We start from the raw sequence: 282 nt of genomic DNA, 5'->3' as shown, positions 1-282 counted from the left end.
ACAGAGTACAATCTTCAAACATCTAGTTTATGCGACTAGATTTTTCAAGTCAAAGTTGCCCAGAAAATCATGTCTAGAATCATATCAAAATGTGACCCAGAAAAACTAGTAAGATCTTATTTTAATGGAAATCTGGTCAAATCGAGCTTTAAGAGTGGTGACAAATTATTTACTTGAAAAGCAGTAATAAAATATGCACAAGTTGTATGAACTGAATTTATAAATTTTGACATTTCTCTTCTTCCAAACATTTCATGCTGCATCAATGAATGTGGCATTATA

Source organism: Amphiura filiformis, chromosome 9 (assembly GCF_039555335.1).
Source record: "Amphiura filiformis chromosome 9, Afil_fr2py, whole genome shotgun sequence".
Taxonomy (NCBI): Eukaryota; Metazoa; Echinodermata; class Ophiuroidea; order Amphilepidida; family Amphiuridae; genus Amphiura; species Amphiura filiformis.
The sequence above is the reverse complement of the archived record's forward strand: the minus strand, read 5'-3'. Positions refer to the sequence as shown.